The sequence below is a fragment of the Pipistrellus kuhlii genome, unplaced genomic scaffold (assembly GCF_014108245.1).
Source record: "Pipistrellus kuhlii isolate mPipKuh1 unplaced genomic scaffold, mPipKuh1.p scaffold_m20_p_1, whole genome shotgun sequence".
NCBI lineage: Eukaryota > Metazoa > Chordata > Mammalia > Chiroptera > Vespertilionidae > Pipistrellus > Pipistrellus kuhlii.
This window is the reverse complement of record NW_023425404.1, coordinates 57,052,308-57,065,482: the sequence shown is the minus strand read 5'-3', so window position 1 is coordinate 57,065,482 and position 13,175 is coordinate 57,052,308.

Sequence of the window (13,175 nt, the reverse complement as noted above, 5' to 3'; positions counted from 1 at the left end):
CATCATTCTTTAATGATCCTTTGCATTTCTCTGGTGTCAGTTGTAATCTTTCCTCCTTCATTTCTCACTTTTTGTGTGTTCTCTTGTTGCTTAATGAGTTTTATTGGAGACTAGTTAATTTTATTTACACTTTCAAAGAAACAGGTCTCAGTTTTAGTACTCTTTTCCATTTCATTTATTTTTACTCTTTTGTTGGGTTTTATTTTTCCTCCCACTTTTTCTAGTTTCTTTAGGTATAAATTTAGATTATTTACTTGGGATTTTTCCCCTGTTTTTTTAGGTAGACCTGTATAGGTATAAACTTTCCTCTCATAAATGCTTTTGCTTCCTCCCATAAATTTTGTAAGGTTGTGTTTGAATTTTCATTTGTCTCAAGGTAGTTTTGATTTTCTCTTTGATCCATTGGTTGTTTAGTAGCATATTGTTTCATCTCTACATATTTGTGTTTTTCCCAGTTTTCTATCTGTTGTTTATTTCTAATTTCATGCCATTGTGGTTAGAAATTATAGCTGATATGATTTCAATTTCTAGAATTTACTGAGGCTTGTTTTGTGGCTTAGTATGTGATTTACCTTAGAAAATGTTCCATATGCACTTGAGAAAAATGTGTAATCTGCAGTTTGGGGATGAATTGCTCTATAAATATCTATCAAGATAAACAGCTGTAACATGGCATTTAAGGCCAATATTTCCTTAAATGCCATGTTTCTGCTTGGGTGATCTATCCATTGGGAACTATTAAAGGTCCCAAATATTATAGTATGACTGTTTATTTCGACTTTTATGTTCATTAACATTTGCTTTATATACTTGGGTGCTCCTATGTTGGGTGAATATTTATAATTGTTATATCCTCTTCTTGAATTGAATTCTTTAAATTATATAATGTCCTTCTTTGTCTCTTTGTTTTAAAGTCTATTTTGTCTGATATGAGTATTGCTATTCTAGCTTTCTTTTCATTTCTATTTTTATGGAATATCTTTTTCCATCCTTTTATTTTTGGTCTGTGTCTTTCAATCAAAAGTGAGTCTCTTGTAAGCAGTGTATAGATTGGGTTATTATTATTTTTTTATCCATATGTCATTCTACCTTTTGATTGGGTATTTAGTCCATTTACATGAAGAGCAATTATGGAAAAGTATGTGCTTATTGCCATTTTGTTGCTTTTTGGTTGTTTCTGCTTTTATTCTTCCCCCTTTTTCTTCTCGTGAACTCTTTCCTTTTGATTTGTTGATTTTCTTAGGTGTTTTGATTAGATTTCTTTCTCTTCATTACTTGTGTAATTTTTTATGTTTTTGCTTAATGATTACCAAGAAGATTATCTATCTATCTATCTACCTACCTACATATATCTATATCTATAACAGCCTATTTTAAGCTGATAGATATTAAAATTCAATTGTGATCTATATTTTTACTGCCCCCTCCACTCTGTTTTTGATGTCATGTATTATAACTTTTTGTTTTGTGTATCCTCTGATATTTTATTATAGTTAGAGTTAGTGTTTCTATTGTCTTTTAACTTTCAAATTAGCTTTCAAATTAGTTTTTTAAGTGGTTAATTCACTGTGATTATTCTATATTTATCTCTACATGTGAGAATTTTCTTTTCTTTCCTGTATTTTCTTCTTTCTGAGTATGACCTTTTTTTTCTGCATAGATAAGACCCTTTAACATTTATTTTTTAAATATATTTTATTTATTTTTTACAGAGAGGAAGGGTAGGGGATAGAGAGTTAGATATTGATGTGAGCGAAACATCAATTCAGCTGCCTCCTGCACACTCCCCACTGGGGATGTGCTCTCAAGCAAGGTACATGCCCTTGTCTGGAATTGAACCTGGGACCCTTCTGTCTACAGGCCGATGCTCTATTCACTGAGCCAAATTGGTTAGGGCAACATTTCTTGTAAGACAAGTTTAGTAGTGGTGAACTCCTTAATTTTTTGCTTGTTGAGAAACTTTCAATTCTGAATGATAACCTTGCCAGATAAAGTATTCAGTCTAGGTTATAGATTCCTTTCTCTTTTAGCACTTTATGTATCTCCTGCCACTCCCTTCTAGCCTATAAATTTGCTTCTGAGAAATCAGCTGATAGACTTCTGAAGTTCCCCTTGCATATCTCTTGATTTTTCATTCTTGCTGCCTATAAATATAATCTCTTAACTTTTGTCATTTTAATTATGGTATGTCTTCTTCATATGGGTTTCTTTGGGTTCATCTTGTTTGAAACTCTCTGTGCTGCCTGGACCTGGATGTTTGCTTCCTTCCCCAGATTGGGAAAGTTTTCTTCAAATATTCTTTCTGCCCTTTTATCTTGCTTCCTCCTTCTGGAATTCCTACAATGCTTGATGTTATCCCAGAGATCTTCATTTTGCTGTTCTAATTAAATGATTTTCATTATTGTCTTCCATGTCACTAATCTATCCTTCTGTATTAACAAATCTGCTGTTTCATCACATTTTCTAATTCTTTGCTGATGTGTTCTTTATTGTCCTCTCAAGTTTGTTCTTATGATATCTTGAGAAAAAATTTTCTGAGGCTCACACAGGAAAATGAGTTATTTTAATCTGCATTGATTTTTATTACATCCCTGGGTTTCCAAAATCACATTTTTCTTAGTCCAGTCAAAGAAGAAATGTGGCTGGGATTTCAGCAAAGCTGGAAGCAAAGCCAATGTCCAGGGTTTCCTTCCCATGTTGGAACCAGGTCCAGTTAGGTATCAGGCTAGTTGCAGTCCATTAGTCCATTGTGTGGGGAGATCTGCATAGGTCATGTGGGCAAATGCAAGTCTTAAAAGAGTGGTCTTTTTGTAGACTGGGTGTTGAGTAGTTTTGGCAGGTGGGTTATAGTCAAAGTGGGCATGTGTGGTACCTGATACATCTCCTGGTCTGAATGAATGGGTCTGCGTGGAGCAGCATGATGAGTATATGCCTCCTTGTCTTTCTAATCTGGGTGGGGCAGGTCTGCCTGTGTGTACTACCACACTTTGCTAGTCCTGCTCCCTCTCTGTCAGTACAGCTACTTGCACACTGAGCCATGCCTCTCTTACCCTGTAGGGGCAGCCCATCATGTGTTCATGTCCTGTTACTTTAATTGTACACAGAGCAGAAGCTGGGTAGAGCAAATCTCAGTGCCCTACTAGCTCTGCCACTTTTCATGGTCCACTGACCTTCTCTATGCAGTCCCTCTTGCTTATTGTACAGAAGCTACTCAATGGGCTCAAGACTTGTCTCTCAAGAAGATTTCCTCTAAAAATAAGTGTCTATTAAATGTATTCTTATGAAGGAGAGAGCTCAGTGTCCATCTACACTGCCATCTTAGACCTGCCTCTGGACTCTTACTATCTTTACAAACACAGAATTAGAAATAATTGGAAAGCAATTATTTTAGCAATACATACACAAATGCTAACTAAGATGAATACATTTTGATAAATACATCATAATTTAAAATGTATATTTCTTAAAATATAAAAATGAAAAGATAAATAAGTATTAATATCAGAAAATCAATACTATAAATTAATAAAATAGCCTAACAGACAAATTATGGTAAAATTCACCAAAATATGGAAGCTCACAGGGGAGATCAGTTTTAAGGGGGAAATCATGTTTTGGGGCCAGTTGAGTTTAAGGTTATGGCAGAATTTGTGAATCAATCTGACCATAGATCACAAACTGGTGCAAGGGTGAAGGGTGTGGGAGAAAACATCTCATTAGCCTGGTGTCCTAGGGGAGAGTTTCAGAGAGCTGAACACACATTGAAATAGTAGTCCTCTTCTTTCAGCCCCATCCAGCACATCCAGCATCCTGGCTCAGAGCTTGCTGTTGCCCACTCAACTCCCACTCTCCTAACACCATTCTGAAGCATTAATTAATTTGCTTCTTATTGGCTCTGCCTTCCCCAATCCCTTGAAGATAATGAGTTCAACTTTTATTTTTGCTTTGTTACAAAATGTATATTTTTCTCAAGTGCTGTCTTTATCACTCCCATTATCTTTGTCCTTATAAGCTTGCAATTGTTGTTATTGATTCAGTGAGCAATGAAGATAAATTTACTTAAAATCCTCTACTTGAAACTTATCTCTAAATTATCACCATCCCTAAATTATCACCATCCCCTATCAGCCAAGATATTGTGTGTAAATTATAGAAAACCATATTATTTAGATGTGAATATTGGCTATGGCTCTTACTAGTTATGATACGCAGGATAAGTTAGACTCTCTTACCTGACATTTTCATATCAACTTATTTGTGCACACCACGAATAAGTATATTTTAAAAATAAAATAATATAGGTAAAATTTCTGAGTTAATGTAATATCTGTGTCACCTTGTCATTTTCCGCCTGGTATAATAGAATAGTTAGTAGTAACACCCACACTAGAACCTCAGCTGTATGTTCTTCCTGACTTCCCTGTTTTCAATGAGAGGATGGAATCCTTTCCAAAGGATTCTTATTTTAAGAAAAGGGATTTCTGCCTTTTAATTTTTTTATTTTTCTTTACTTTGTGGTAATAGCATTTAGCCTAACTGAGAAAACCTTAAGTCAGAAGAAACTGATCACTGGTCTATTCTTCTTGGACCCCTCTTGAGGATTGCCACAGGATATCTTACTGAATTTGGCATTGGGCCAGGATACTCAGTAGTTTGGTGATCTGATCTGTCTTGCCAATACTATGCTAAAGGTTATATCCTTAATTCCAGCTCACTGCTTTCATTTCTTTACAGGGAAAAAGAAGGGGAGTAGTTGGCCAAGAAGATTTGGTCCAGCCTTGAATGAATATGAAATCTTAGGAAGGAGGCTGAGTTTATAGTGAGAAAATAATGCTGGCATTAATCCACTTAGAATTGCATAGTGTTCCCACCCCCTCTACCTATAATGTGGGTTGGTTTAATACCCTTTGTTGGTGTTATTTGGCCATTCCCTTCAAATGCTAATGACTAGCTAGTTTAACACCCTTTATTGGTGTCAGTCGGACAGTCCCTTCAAATGTGAATGAATAGCTTGCTTTGTTTCCATAGACAGGAGAGCCAAATAACTTCGGGGCCTAGAAGCAAATTATTCTTCTAGTATAGACCCACCCTGAATGATGAATTAGGCTCTATGGTGGCTGTTTCACTGAAGACTGGGATTTCCCTACCCATCGCAGGCCAAAAAGGAGCTAAACCATTTTCTCCTCATTATCACCTCATTAAGCTCCCCAAGCCAGTGCAAGGCTGGGGTGAGGCCTAGCTACAGGTAGCTTAATGAGTTTCTTATTTATAGGCCCCTATGCTGCCATGCAAAAGCTTGTTATCCCAAGCCTGGAGTATGATATTTTCTAAAGGGAGTTGAGAAATGCAATTATCACGCACCTTAGTATGAGCTCTACCCTGCTTCTTGGCCACTCGGTCGACAATAAATGCTTTTGTTAGATTTGTAGAACTTGATATTGTGCTATAGTGTTTACCCCAATATCCTTGTTTTCTTCTGCTAACGACATGGAATAGAAGCTGCCCCAGATGTGGACGATATAGATGTTTGCCAGCTTTAGGATAACTCCCAAGTTCAAAACTGCGCATGGCATTCTACAGATTCCTCCGTTTGATTTCGAAGGGGAAAATGGTGCCCCACCAAAACTGATTAAATATTTTTTCCTGCTTTGTATGTGACTTGGAGACCACATTTAATTGAAAAGTGAAAAGCAGTCCCATATTCAGTTTCCACAGAAGGATATTAAAAATTGCTATAATTCATATGTAAATATTCAAGACTATAAAAAGGATTCCATATTTTGAGTTTTCAAAAAACACAATAATTCAGGCATTGAATATTTATTAAGCACTAACTAGGTGTCTAGCATCAAGCAAGGTACTGACAGGATATAAAAAGTTAAGCATACAAGAAATTTATCATCTGAAGAAGTGCTAGCCATTATAACTTAGGTGTATAGAGGAATATGTATGTTTATTCAAGTGTGTGCCTATGAATATGTATGTATGGGCTTATATTTCTCCACATAGACATCATGTATATGTGAGAAAATAGAGAATACTTTTAAAGCAAAATAAAACTTGGTCAGTAGAGAACAGCCCAAATCACAGGTACAATGCCTGTTGTCCAATAAAGATACAAATAATTAGTGACTTATGTCGGAGTAAAAACAACATAAAATGAACCTGATTTAAAGGGGGATAATTGGGCTCTACTTAACTATTATAAATAAGCAGACACAAATAGTTCATATAATTTGAGTGCTAGTGCTGGAGTATACAGAAGTAAATATTATAAATCCTCTCATCTTGTTTATGAGTAAAGAGGGGTAAGGTAGGTACATAAACCCCTGTATACTACACAGAAAACAACTACAGAAGTTTTAAAAATGCTATAGAAGTGCCCAGAAGAATTCTTTCAATTTAAGAATATCAGAAAGCAGAATAAATGATTTAGAATTTGAATTCAGATTTAATAGGATGGGCAGCTTTCAAGAGTGGTTTTCTAATATTTCCATGTGAGATAGACTAAGCAGCAACATATGATTCAGGAGCTTCAAAGATAGAGACTTGTCTTGAACTTACGTTTCTAATATAGTTTTCCTGTTTTCACTTGGCTTTTATATATATCTGAGGTGGCTAACTGGCCAGCAGACACAAAAAAAAAAGGACGTAGTTAAATCTCTTCCAACCCCCTGCTATTTCTGGGGGGAAAATTAGCAAAAAGCAAAAGGTAGGGAATTGCAGTTACATTCAGGGGAAAAAAAAGATTAGTAATTCCTGGTTTAAAGTACTAAAGAAAAAGTGAGGACTGGAGAAAAGTGGGTTAATAAAACCAAGTCAGGAACTCAGGTTTTCCTCTCTAGGCAGTAGGAAGCATTTTCTTCTCCTTTTGTTTTTCCAAGCAATAGAATGAAATGTGAAGAAAAATAGTGGGACATCGTTGAGGAGCCTATTTAGTAGTTCAAGCTAAGGTAAAAAGAAAATAAATTCAAGCAATAGAGTTTTAATTAAAATAATTTAAACTGAAGTGTTAAGACTTTCAGAGTACAGAAGCAAATGCTCTGGAAAAAAAATAGGTTCAATAATTGAGAAAAGCTCATTGAATTTTTTTAGCCAGATAGTAAAAAATTAACATGTGAATATATAAAATAAGTTTGACATACAAAACACATTCTTCTCCAGTGCATATAAAACATTCTCTAGGATAGGTTATATATTAGGCAAAAAAAAAAAAAAAGTCTTTATAAAACAAATTTATGGAGATTAAGCCACAAGGTGCTTAACAATCAGTGGGTCAAAGAAAAAATATCAAAAGAAATCAAATATCTGGAGACAAATGGAATACAAGGTACTGAAACTTATGTGACTCAGCAAATCTGTTCTAAGAGAGAAATTCTCAGCAATAAATGTCTACAGTACATCAAAAAGAAGAGAGCCCTAGCCTGTTTGGCTCAGTGGGTAGATGGGATTAACCTATGTACTGAAGCTTCCTGGGTTTGATTCCAATCAAGATTACATACCTAAATTGTGGGTTCTATTCAAGACCCCAGGACACATGCAGTAAAGATGCAAAAATCTTTAACAAAGTATTAGCCAACTAATTTTAACAATGAATTAAAAAGATTACACCAGCAGATGGCATGATATCTATATAGAACCTTAAATATTCCACCAAAAAACTATTAGAACTGATAAATGAATTCAGTAAAGTGGTAGAATACAAAATTAATATTCAGAAATTGATTGTATTTTTATGCAAAACATAAGAAATTAAGAAAACAATCTCATTTACAATTACATCAAAAAAGAACAACTTAGAAATAAATTTAACCAAGGAGGTAAAAGACCTGTACTCACAAAACAGACATTGAAGAAAGAAATTAAATAGAACACATCAAATTGGGAAGATAAAATGTTCATAGTACTCAAAGTAATCTACTGATTCAATGAAATACCAATAGCATTTTTCACAGAAAGAGAACAAATAATCCTAAAATGTATCTGGAACCCCAAAAGGCTCCAAATAGCTAAAACAAATTTTGAGAAAGAAGAAAAACATTGGAGGTATCACGATGCCTGATATCAAACTATACTATAAAGCTACAATAAACAAAACAGCATGGTACTGGCATGAAAACAGTCACATAGATAAATGGAACAGAATAGATAGCCCAGAAATAAACTTATTCCTATATGGCCAATTAATCTATAACAAAGCAGGCAATAATATACAATGGGGTAAAGATGGTCTATTAAAAAATGGTGTTGAGAAAACTGGATAGATACTTACAAAAAATGAAACTAAACCTCTCACTTGTACAAAAATAAACTCGAAATGGATTAAAGACTCAAAAGTAAGACTTGAAACCATAAAATTCTTAAAGGGAAACACATAGGCAGTAACTCTCTGACTTTACTCTTAGTAATATTTATTTGGATATGTCTCTCCAGCAAGGAAACAGAAGAAGAAATAAACAAATGGGACTATATCACACTAAAAATTTTCCACACAGCTGAAGAAACCAACCTACTGAATGGAAGGAGATATTTGCAAATGATACATCTAATAAAGGGTTAATATATAAGGATCTCATCCAATGCCACAAAGAAAAACATTGCAACTTAAAAATGGGCAGACTTCATAAACATTTCTCCAAAGAGGACATTCCAATGATCAATAGACATATGCAAGGATGCTGAACATCACCAATGATCAAAGAAATGCAAATCAAAACCACAATAAGATATACACTTACACCTCTCAGAATGACTATCATGAAGAGAAAAAAAAATGTGATGAGGATGTGGAGAAAATGGAACCCTCATACACTATTGATGGGATTGTAAACTGGTACAGATAGTATGGAAGTTCCTCACAATATTAAAAATGCCATATGACCCAGCAATACCACTTGTGGGTTTTTATCTGAAGAAATCCAAAATACTAATTTGAAAATATATGCACATCTTGAAGTTCATTGCAGCATTATTTATAATAGAAGCAACCTAAGTGTCAAATCAATAGATAATTAAAGAAGTGCTACATATATACAATAGGATATTACTCAGTCCTAAAAACAAATAAAATCTTACCATTTGTGACAACATGGATGAGCCCAGAGGCACTCAATTTGGAAAAAAGTAAAACTCTCACTACCTACAAATGACATGATGTAGAAAAAACCCTAAAGATTTCACCTAAAATCTTTATGACTAATCCATGAATTGAGTACAGTTGTATGATACAGTCAATAAACTATCAGAAAGATAAATTAAGAAAGCAATCACATTTAAAATAACCTACCAGTAGACTTAAATTTGAAAGCATTCTAAAATCACTACAATTTTTACTCTACCCACCATATTTAATTTGTCATTGTTTTTTACTTCATGTGTGCATGTATTTATGGGTATCCCTAATTTATTGTTGTAATCACACAAACTTCCTAATTTTGCATTTTTACTGGTGTAGTTGGTTGATCCACTGCTTTTACTGTTTGCCTTTTATCAGTGAGAATTTTTTATTTATTATATTTTCTTATGCATATATTTTGATATTTTCTTTTCTACTTAAATAAGTCACTTTAACATTTCTTGTAATACTGATTTCATGGTGATGAACTCCACTAGTTTTTTCTTGTCTGAAAAAATATTTTTTTCCTTTGGTTCTAAATAATAGCCTGGCTGGATAGAGCAATTTTGGTTGTAGGTCCTTGTTTTATATCTCTTGGTGAAATGTTTTGTGCCAGTCTTTTCTGGACTGAAATGTTTCTGATGAGAAATCAGCTGACCATCTATGGGAGCTCCCTTGTACATAATTAACTGCTTTTCTTTTTCTACTTTTAAGATTCTCTTTGTCTTTAACCTTTGGCCTTTGTTTTGTTGTTGTTGTTGTTGTGTGTGTTTTGTTTGTGTGTGTGTGTGTGTTTTAATCCTCATCCAAGGATATTTCTTCCATTGAGTTTAGAGTGAGTGGACAGGAGGAAAGAGACATCGATTGGTTGTATCAAATAAAATCAGAATAAAAGAGAAGTAACAAAATGACAGCACCGAAAAAAATTTATATACAAAAATACTATGAACAATTATATGCCTACAATTTGCACAACATGGCAAAAATGGGTAAATTTTAGAAACATAATCTTCCAAGACTGAATCAGAAAAAAACAGAAAATCTAAACAGACCGATAATTGCTAATAAAATAAAATCAGTAATTAAAGGGTCCCAAAAACCAATGGCCTGGGCCAGATGAGTCCACAGATGAATGTTATCAAACTTTCAAAGAGAAATTAGTATTGATCCTTCTCAAACTACTTCAACATATTTAAGAGTAGAGAAACTTCCAAACTCACTCTATGAGACCAGTTATTATCCTGAGTTCAAAACTAGACAAAGACACTCCAAAAATGAAAAAGACACTCTAAAAATGAAAAATCTAAGGCAACATCCCTGATGAACACAAATGTAAAAATCTCCCAAAATACTTGCAAACCAAATTCAGCAATACATTAAAAAGATCAGACACCATCATCAAGTTGTATTTATTCCAGAGATGCAGGTTGGTTCAATTCTCAAATCAATTAGCATGACACACACCATGAACAAAATAAAGGGTAAACATTATATGATCATATCAATAAATTCAGGAAAAACATTGACAGAATTCAACATCCATTTATATTAAAAACTCTAAACAAACTCTGAATAGAGTGAACAGACCTCAACATAATAAAGGCCATATATGCAAACCCACAGATAACATCATATTCAATGGAGAAAAGCTAAAAGCCTTTTCTTTAAGATCAGACAAGGATGGTCACCACTTGTGTTTTAATTAGTATTGGAAGTTCTAGCCACAGAAACCAGACAAGAAAAGAAATTAAAAGTATCCAAATTGGAAAGGACAAGGTAAAGCTGTTATTACTTATAGTATAAGACATGATTAAAAAAAAAAAAAAAAAAAAAAACTACTATTAGAACTAATAAGTAAAGTTAGTAAATTAGCGGGATATGAAATTAGTATTCAAAAATTGGTTTCAATAATGAACTATCAGAAAGAAAAAGCAAAATGCAATTTCATTTATAATTGCATCAAAAATACCTAGAAATAAATTTATCCTAGGAGGCAAAGGACCTATACTCAAAAAACTATGATACTGAAGAAAGAAATTGGAAAAGGTACAGATAAATTGAAGAGTATACTGTGTTCATGAATAGGAGGAATTAACATGACCATGTTACATAAAGCAATCTACAGATTCAATGCAAAATTCTAATGGCATTTTCCAAAAACTAAATCAAATAATCCTAAAATTGAACCAAAAAAGACCTTGACTAGCAAAGCAATGTTGATAAAATTGAAGGTATTACATTACCTAATATCAAACCATGTTATAAAGTTATAGTTATCAAAAGAGCATGGTAGTGGCATAAAAACAGACACTTAAATCAATGGGTAGAATAGCCCCAAAATGAACTCATACCTTTATGATCAATTTATCTAAGAAAAAGGAGGCAAAACTATATAATATGGTAAAGATAGTCCATTTAATAAATAGTGTTGGGAAACTGGACAGATACCTACCAAAGAAAAAGAAGAAGAAGAAAAGAAACTAGGCCACTTTACACTATATATAAGAATACACTTCCAATGGATTAATACTTTAATGTAAAACCTGAAACCATAAAATTTCTAGAAGTGTAGGCAGAAAACTCTTTTACATAGCTCTTCTTCTTCTTCTTCTTCTTCTTATTATTATTATTATTATTATTATTATTTTGGATATATCTTTTAGGGCAAGGGAAACAAAAGAATAAATAAACAAGTGGGACCACATCAAACTAAAAAACTTTGCACAGAAAAGGAAACCAACAAAACAAACAGACAATTTATTGACTTGGAAAGATATTCACCAATGGTACATTTAATAAGGAGTTTATATCCAAAATGTATAAAGAACTCATTCAACTAATCACCAAAAAAGAAACAACCCAACTAAAAACTGAGCAGAGGACCTAAGTGGAAATTTCTCCAAAGAAAACATATGGATGGCCAACAGACTTAGAAAAACATCCCAAATATTACTATTCACAGGGAAATACAAATTAAAACCACAATAAGATATCACCTCAAACTTCTCAGAATGTCTATCATCAATAAATCAACAAACAAGTGTTGGTGATGATGTGGAGAAAAGGAAACTCTCATGCACTATTTCGGGGTTGTAAGTTTGTACAGCTATTATGGAGTTGCCTCAAAACATTAAAAATAGCACTATCATATGACCCAGCAATACCACATCTGGGTATTTAAAGAAATCTATAGAACTAATCCAAAAAGATATAGGGTAGACCTTTATTCATTGAAGCATTATTTATAATAGCCAAGACATGGAAGCAACCCAAGTGTCAAAAGAGGAATGGATAAAGAAAATTGCATATATATATATATATATATATATATATATATATATATATAGTGAAATATTACCCATATAAAAGAAGGAAATCTTGCCATTTGTGACAACAAAATTAGACCCAGAGGTTATGCTAAGTGAAGTAAATTAGACTAAAAAAGACAAATACCATATGACTTCACTATATGTGTAACCTAAGAAATAAAATAATTAAAAAAGAAATCAGAAACAAAATTAGAGAGACAGAGAACAAACTGATTCTTACCAGATGGGAGGAGTGGGTATGGGAAGAGGGGTGAAAAAGGTGAAGGGATTAAGAAGCACAAAGTGCCAGTTAGAGAAACAGTGATGGGGATGTAAAATACAGCATAGGGAATATAGTCCATAGTATTGTAATAACTATTTATGATGTCAGACGGGTACTATAATTATTTGGGTGATCACTTTGTAAATATCTAATCACTGTGTTACACACCTGAAATTGATATAATACTGTTAAGTCAATTGTAACTGAAAAAACTTTAAGCCTAAAAATAAACACATTAAAGATCAAAAGGAAAAAAAATAAAGATAAATGAATGCACCAAATTCTTGTTATAAGATAAACCAGTTCTGCAGATGTACTACAACAATACCATACTATGTACTTGAATATCATTAACAGTATAGATCTTAAATATTTTCACTCCAAATAAAATGGTAATTATGTGAGGCTCAGTGAAGTGTTAATTAACCCTATTGTAGTAATCATTTTTTCAAAATATAAAGGTTTCAAA